Source organism: Lathyrus oleraceus, chromosome 7, assembly GCF_024323335.1.
Source record: "Lathyrus oleraceus cultivar Zhongwan6 chromosome 7, CAAS_Psat_ZW6_1.0, whole genome shotgun sequence".
Taxonomy (NCBI): domain Eukaryota; kingdom Viridiplantae; phylum Streptophyta; class Magnoliopsida; order Fabales; family Fabaceae; genus Lathyrus; species Lathyrus oleraceus.
In genome coordinates, this window is record NC_066585.1 from 343542086 (window position 1) to 343548145 (window position 6060).

A 6060-nucleotide genomic window follows, 5' to 3' on the forward strand; every position below is an offset into this window, starting at 1 on the left:
TCATGTTCTTCGGGCTCATCATTTCCAGTCAGCTTACCCCAAAAGTGTTCAAGCTCTCTATATTCAAGAAGTTCTTCCTGGCTAATAGTGAATGTATCAAAGGAGGTAGGAAAACCCAAAAGGTTGGTGAAGTCTCTAGTATTAAATTGGTACTCCATATTGAACATTCTGAACTGGATAAAACCTCTGGTAATTCCTTTTCCATGGCTAGGTAGATAGATTAATGAACTAAGGAATTCTAATGTGAGTCTCCGGTAGGTGGTGAAAGGTCTCAGAATAGGGGAGGTCTCCCATCCTATCTGATTCAGCAAAAACAGGACACTCTGTCTCAGTCCAAGGGCAGTCATAGCCCAATCATCAGCATATAAACTAGGTAGCATCTCTCTAGTGGCTAGTTCTTCAAACCTTCGTTTCTGAGCCATTCCTCTGAACTTGATACCCATACGGTCAAAATGTCCCATCAGGTTAGTGTTAACTAGAGAAAAGAAAACATGAGTTTAAGTCAGGATTTGACCAAATGCCGAAAGAAGAATAGAATTATTATTAATATATATAGATATATTTTTTTCTTTTTGAATAAATCAATAATGAATACTAAATAGAAATTAAAAGAATAATTAAGAGAAAAATAGAGAAATGATAATAATAATAAAATAATAAAATAACAAATTAATTTGTGGGTTGTCTCCCACTAAGCGCTTTGTTTAAATGTCGCAAGCTCGACAGAGAAACTGTTAAATATTGTCTATGAGTCCTGGGGGCGTTTCGTCTAAGTGTAGAATTTGCGAATCCTCGTTGGTTTCCGCATAGTGATAATGTTTCAGACGTTGCCCGTTTACGGTGAACGATTCTGTAGATTGTCCTTTAATTTCTACCGCTCCACTGGGAAAGATTTTAGTGATATGGAAAGGTCCTGACCATCTGGATCGTAGTTTTCCCGGGAATAATTTTAGTCTGGAGTTAAATAAGAGTACTGCGTCGCCTTGCTTGAAGATTTTCCTTGATATACGCTTATCATGCCATTGTTTTGTTCTTTCTTTATAGATTTTGGCATTTTCATAGGCGTCTCTTCTGAGTTCCTCTAATTCGTTTATGTCAAGGATTCTCTTTTCACCGGCGGCTTTATAATTCAAATTTAAATTTCTAATAGCCCAATAGGCTTTGTGTTCTAATTCTACCGGGAGGTGACAGGATTTTCCATAAATGAGCTTAAATGGGGTCGTCCCTATGGGAGTTTTATAAGCAGTTCGGTATGCCCATAAAGCTTCTGGTAATTTCAATGACCAATCTTTCCTTGAAGTGGCGACCGTTTTTTCTAGTATTTGCTTGATTTCTCTGTTAGATACTTCCACTTGTCCACTGGTTTGAGGGTGGTAAGGTGTTGCTATCCTATGTCTCACTCCATATTTAAGCAGTAGTTTTTCGAGTACCTTGGATATAAAGTGCGATCCACCATCACTGACTACTATCCTTGGGATGCCAAATCTCGGAAAAATTATATTTTTAAAGAGTCTAGTTACTACTCGGGTGTCATTAGTTGGAGAAGCTATAGCTTCGATCCACTTTGATACGTAGTCAACCGCCACGAGTATATACTTGTTACCGAAAGAGGATGGAAACGGTCCCATGAAGTCTATTCCCCACACGTCAAAAATCTCTACTTCCAAAATACCATTTTGTGGCATCTCGTCACGTCTAGATATGTTTCCCGTGCGTTGACATCTGTCACACTCCTTAATAGCCGCATGTACGTCCTTCCATATAGTTGGCCAATAAAAGCCAGCTTGTAGGATTTTAGAGCAGGTCTTGGATGTACTTGTGTGTCCACCATAAGGCGCGGAGTGACAGTGTTGGATTATATTTTCTACCTCTTCTTCGGGTACACATCGACGGAAAATACCATCGGGACCTCTTTTGAAAAGTAAGGGATCATCCCAGTAATAGTGTTTTATGTCATGGAAGAATCTTTTCTTCTGCTGGTAAGATAAAGTAGGTGGAACTATTCCGGCAGCTAAATAATTTACTAGATCAGCGTACCATGGTATGACAGATATAGCTAAGGTGGTTTCTACTTGCATGTCGGAGTTGTTCTCTTCCAAAGTAGCTATGAGTTTGTCATACGAGAAATCATCATTAATGGATGTTCTTTCTGGTTCAAGGTTCTCAAGTCTAGAGAGGTGGTCTGCTACTACGTTCTCAGTTCCTTTCTTGTCCTTGATTTCTAAGTCGAATTCTTGTAGTAACAAGATCCATCTTAGGAGTCTAGGTTTAGCATCCTTTTTTGTTAGAAGGTACCTGATAGCAGCATGATCAGTGTAAACTATTATTTTGGCTCCTACCAAATAAGAACGAAATTTATCCAGCGCAAATACTACTGCTAGGAGTTCTTTCTCGGTTGTGGCATAATTCATCTGTGCTTCATCCAGGGTTCTGCTAGCGTAATATATAACATGGAGCTTTTTATCCTTTCTTTGTCCTAAAACAGCACCTACAGCATAATCACTGGCATCGCACATTATTTCGAATGGTTCATTCCAGTCTGGTGTCTGCATAATGGGTGCGGAGATCAATGCTTGTTTAAGAGTTTGAAATGCTTTTAAACAGTTATCGTCGAATATGAATTCAGCATCTTTCATTAATAGTCCGGTTAAGGGTTTAGTTATCTTAGAGAAGTCTTTGATGAATCGTCGGTAGAAACCGGCGTGTCCTAAAAAGCTTCGTACTTCTCTCACGGTTCTTGGGGGTTGAAGATTTTCGATTACCTCTATTTTGGCTTTGTCTACTTCAATTCCTCTGTTCGAGATGATGTGTCCTAAAACAATTCCTTCTTGTACCATAAAGTGGCACTTTTCCCAATTAAGTACTAAGTTTACTTTTACACATCGTTCAAGAACTCTTTCCAGGTTTTCAAGGCATTCTTCGAAACTTTGTCCGTACACAGAAAAGTCATCCATGAATACTTCCATGATGTTTTCGAGAAAGTCGGCGAAAATTGCCATCATGCATCTTTGAAAAGTTGCAGGGGCATTACACAGACCAAACGGCATTCGTCTATACGCGAAGGTACCAAAAGGGCATGTGAATGTTGTCTTTTCTTGGTCATCAGGGTGAATTGGTATTTGAAAGAAGCCTGAATAACCGTCTAAATAACAGAAATGTGAATGTTTAGCTAATCGTTCTAACATTTGGTCAATGAATGGTAAAGGGAAATGATCTTTTCGGGTTGCTTTGTTTAGTTTCCTATAATCAATGCACATTCTCCATCCCGATTCGATTCGTTTAGTTATAGTTTCTCCTTTTTCGTTTTCAATAACGGTTATGCCTCCTTTCTTTGGTACAACGTGTACAGGACTGACCCATTTGCTATCAGATATAGGATATATAATACCTGCTTCTAATAACTTGGTGATTTCTTTTTTCACTACCTCACTTAGGATCGGATTTAGTCTTCTCTGGTGTTCCCTAGAGGTTTTACCGTCTTCTTCTAACATGATGCGATGCATACAAATAGAAGGGCTTATTCCTTTAAGATCGGTTATGTGATATCCTAGTGCGGTTGGATATTTTCTTAAGATATGTAGGAGTTTTTCTGTTTCGAGTCTTCCTAGATCTGCATTGACTATCACAGGTCGTTCAAGTTCTAAGTCTAGGAATTCATATCTCAGATTTTTGGGAAGTGTTTTCAAATCAGGGGTTGGTTTGTTAAGACACTGCGTAGGATCTGGTGTTATTGCTAAGCATTGTTTAGATTTGTCTTCTAAAAGATAGTCTGATGATTTGTCTTCTCCTGACTCTGCTTCTTTTATGCATTCATCGATGATATCCATGAAGTAACATGTATCCTCTATTGCAGGTGCTTTCAAGAATTTGGAAAGAATGAATTCAATTTTCTCTTCACCTACTTCGAAGGTGAGTCTTCCTCGTTTTACGTCTATGATTGCACCGGCAGTTGCTAAGAATGGTCTTCCTAGTATAATAGGTGTAGTATCATCTTCTCTAATGTCCATAATTGTGAAGTCAGTGGGAATGTAAAACTGACCTATGCGTACGGGAACGTTTTCAAGGATTCCTACAGGATATTTGATGGAACGATCTGCTAGTTGTACAGACATCTTGGTCGGTCTTAATTCTCCCATTTCCAGTCTCTTACATATGGATAAAGGCATAACGCTAATTCCGGCTCCTAAATCGCATAAGGCTTTGTCGATGACAAATTTTCCTATGTGACAGGGTATAGAGAAGCTACCTGGATCCTTGAGTTTAGGGGGCATGTTTTGGATTATAGCGCTACATTCGGCAGGGAGTGTAACGGTTTCACTATCCTCAAGTTTCCTTTTATTAGAAAGAATTTCTTTTAAGAATTTAGCATATGAGGGCATCTGCGTAATAGCTTCGGTAAATGGAATTGTAACGTTTAATTGCTTAAGGAGATCAACAAATTTTCTAAATTGACCTACATCTTTGGTTTTAACAAGCCTTTGAGGGTAAGGTATAGGTGGTTTGTAAGGTGGTGGAGGTACATAAGGTTCCTTCTTTTCTAGGGTATCCTTATTACTCTCTTCCTTTTCCTTAGGTTCACTTTCCTCAGTAGATTTCTTAGGGTTTTGGTTTTCTATCCTTGGATCAGACGGTCCTTCCACTTCCGTTCCACTTCTTAATATAATTGCATGAGCTTGGCTTCTCGGATTAGGTTGGGGCTGTCCAGGGAATGTACCGGTTGGTGCAGCAGTAGGTGCTTGTTGTTGAGCTACTTGAGATATTTGGGTTTCTAACATTTTGTTATGGGTAGCCAAGGCATCTACTTTGCTTGCTAGTTGTTTAAGTTGTTCGCCAGTGTGTATGTTCTGGTTTAAGAAATCTTTATTGGTTTGTTGTTGGGAAGCTATAAAGTTTTCCATCATGATTTCCAAGTTGGATTTTCTAGGGGTATTATTGTTAGGATTTGGTTTCTGATATCCCGGAGGTATAGATGGGGTTTGATTCGGAGACTGTCCAGGTGCGTATAAAGCATTATTACTCTTATATGAAAAGTTTGGATGATTCTTCCAATTTGGGTTATAGGTATTCGAATAGGGGCTTCCTTGAGCATAGTTTACTTGCTCTGTTTGGATTCCAGTCAAGAGTTGACATTCCGCAGGAGTGTGGCCTTGGATTCCACAGACCTCGCAATTCTGAGTTATAGCAACCACGGCGGTTGGTGGTGATACGTTTAAACTTTCAATTTTCTGGACCAAAGCATCCACTTTTGCATTGACGTGATCAAGGTTACTTATCTCGTACATGCCAGTTTTCGGTTGAGGTTTTTCCACTGTTGTTCGTTCGGTTCCCCACTGATAGTGGTTTTGGGCCATGCTCTCGATAAGCTGGTAAGCATCAGCATAAGGTTTGTTCATTAGTGCACCACCTGCAGCGGCGTCTATTGTTAACCTTGTATTGTATAAGAGACCATTATAAAATGTGTGAATTACTAACCAGTCTTCCAAACCATGGTGTGGGCAAAGTCTCATCATGTCTTTGTATCTTTCCCATGCTTCGAAAAGAGACTCGTTGTCTTTCTGTTTAAATCCGTTTATCTGGGCTCTTAACATAGCTGTTTTGCTTGGCGGAAAATATCGGGCAAGAAAAACTTTCTTCAACTCGTTCCATGTGGTGACTGAGTTGGAAGGAAGAGATTGAAGCCATCTTCTAGCGCTATCTCTTAATGAGAAAGGAAAAAGACGAAGTCGAATTGCCTCTGAAGTGACACCATTAGCTTTAACAGTATCAGCATATTGAACAAATACGGATAAATGAAGGTTTGGATCTTCGGTAAGATTTCCAGAGAATTGGTTCTGTTGCACAGCCTGCAACAGTGAAGGTTTAAGTTCAAAGTTGTTTGCTTCGATTGCGGGCGGAGCAATACTTGAATGCGGTTCATCTTGCGATGGAGCGGCGTAATCTCTAAGAGCACGAGCTGGTTCTACCATCTCGGTTAAAGAAGGAAAAATGTTTTTGATATCAGGAAGGTTTATAGGAGGGAGATTGTTTTCAGCACGATATTCCCGAATTCGTCGTAAGACT

The 6060-nt window shown here is 39.5% G+C and overlaps 1 pseudogene; it reads left to right on the plus strand.

The window, feature by feature from the left end:
* Positions 1-5481: 5481 nt before the first annotated feature.
* LOC127109153 (uncharacterized) lies at positions 5482-5581 on the plus strand (annotated as a pseudogene).
* Positions 5582-6060: the final 479 nt, after the last annotated feature.